The following is a 2,472-nucleotide window of genomic DNA, read 5'->3' on the forward strand; positions in this document are numbered from 1 at the left end:
GAGGCGGAGACGTGGGCGCGGCGACGGTTGCGGGCGCGGCGGCGCGCCGGGATCGGCGGGAGGAGGGAGACGGGCCCGACAGGTGGGCCCCACCTGTCGGCGACCCCGAGAGAGGAGGCAGCGGGGCAGCCTGGCTGCCGGGCTGGGCCTCGGCCTGCGGCCGGCCCAACAGAGAGGGGGGAGGGAGGAAAGGAGAAATGGGCCGACGGCCCATTTGACAAAAAGGAGGAAAAAAGAGAGGAAAAAGAAAAAGAAAAAGGAAAAAGGATTTTCCCTGGAATAAAATATTGCTTGCTCAATTTTAATTGGTTAAAATTATTTCTAGAGCTCTGAAAATTCCACTAAAAATCCTGTTAATGAATTTTGACATGTAGAACTCAAGAAAAATTCCACATGTCAAGTCCGATTATTATTTGCATTATTTTCTTAGGGTTTTCTCCTGATTTCACCTGCATTTTCTTAGGGTCATTTATAAATTACAATTTTGGCTTGGGAGGAAAACTTCGGGGTGTGACAAACCTACCCCCCTTAAACGGAATCTCGGCCCCGAGATTCGGAGGAGCTGGTGAAGAGGTGCGGATGGGCGGCTTTCAACTCATCTTCCCTTTCCCAGGTTGCTTCCTCTTCTGAATGATGACTCCACTGAACTCGGCAAAACCTAGTGACCTTATTTCTGGTCCTCCTTTCGCTGGTATCAAGTATGCGAACCGGCTTCTCCACATATGTTAGGTCCTCCTGGATATCAATGTGTTCCGAATCAGCCTGTTCTTCAGGTACCCTTAAACACTTCTTTAATTGGGACACGTGGAACACGTCATGGATGCCGATCATATTGGATGGAAGTTCTAACTGATAAGCAACTTCTCCCCTTCGTTCCAAAATTTTGTATGGTCCCACGAAGCGTGGTGCCAACTTGCCTTTCGTCTGAAAACGGTGAACTCCCCGGAGCGGAGTGACACGAAGATACACGTAATCTCCTGCCTCAAAAGTGAGCTCCCTTCGACGGTTATCCGCGTAGCTCTTCTGTCGAGACTGAGCAATCCTCAACCTTTCCCTGATGATTCTGACTTTCTCTTCTGCTTCCGCTAATACTTTTGTTCCGAACAGTTGACGTTCGCCTGTCTGATCCCAGAAGAGCGGCGTGCGGCACTTCCGGCCGTATAAAGCTTCAAACGGTGCCATCTGTAGACTGGCCTGGTAGCTGTTGTTGTACGAGAATTCCGCATATGGCAAGCTTTTGTCCCAAGCTCCACCAAAATCAAGAGCGCAAGCTCTCAACATATCCTCCAAGATTTGATTGACTCGCTCGGTCTGACCATCAGTTTGCGGGTGATAGGCCGTGCTGAAATTTAAACGGGTCCCCATTTCTTCCTGCAGCTTCTGCCAGAATTTTGAGGTGAACTGACTCCCTCGGTCAGATACAATCTTTTTGGGTACTCCATGTAGGCACATGATTCTCGAAAGGTAAAGCTCCGCCAACCTTTTGCCCGTATATGTGGTATGCACTGGTATGAAGTGAGCAACCTTAGTGAGTCGATCCACGACTACCCAGATTGAATCGTGACCCGATGATGTCCGGGGCAGTCCTGTTATAAAGTCCATTCCAATCTCCTCCCATTTCCATTCCGGGATTTGAAGAGGTTGGAGTAAACCTGCTGGTCTTTGGTGCTCTGCCTTCACTCGTTGGCAAACATCGCAGAGTGCGACGAATTCAGCTATTTCTCTCCTCATGCTGACCCACCAAAACTTTTCTTTGAGGTCTTGATACATTTTAGTGCTGCCTGGATGAATGGAGTACTGGGTCTGATGAGCCTCGGTGAGTATCAGATCCTTCAATTCCTTGTCGTCAGGTACACACAATCTTTCTCCCATCCAGATTGTGCCATGCTCATCTTCGTGGAAATCCCGGGCTTTTCCGACTCTCATATTCTTTTTCAGCTCTGCTATCTCAGAATCATTTACTTGAGCTGCTCTGACTTGATCCACGAGAGTGGGCCGTGCCTCCAGAGCGGCTACAAACCCGTGTTCAACAATTCCCATGTTGAGATGTTCAAACTCCTGCCGCAATTCCTCACACATGCCCTCGATGCATAGGGCAGTGCAGTAACTTTTCCGGCTTAAAGCGTCTGCCACCACATTGGCTTTACCCGGGTGGTAGTGAATACTCATGTCGTAGTCTTTGATTAGTTCCAACCATCTTCGTTGCCGAAGGTTTAGATCCGGTTGGGTGAAGATGTATTTCAGACTCTTATGGTCCGTATATACTTCGCAGCGGTTGCCAATCAGATAGTGCCTCCAGATCTTCAAAGCATGAACCACTGCTGCCAATTCCAAGTCATGAGTTGGATAATTTCCTTCGTGTGGACGCAACTGCCGCGAGGCATACGCAACCACTCTGCCCTCTTGCATTAGGACACATCCAAGTCCGTGACGGGATGCATCACAATAGACTTGGAAGTCTTTCGTCGGGTC

This window comes from Oryza sativa, chromosome 10 (genome assembly GCF_034140825.1).
Source record: "Oryza sativa Japonica Group chromosome 10, ASM3414082v1".
Taxonomy (NCBI): Eukaryota; Viridiplantae; Streptophyta; class Magnoliopsida; order Poales; family Poaceae; genus Oryza; species Oryza sativa.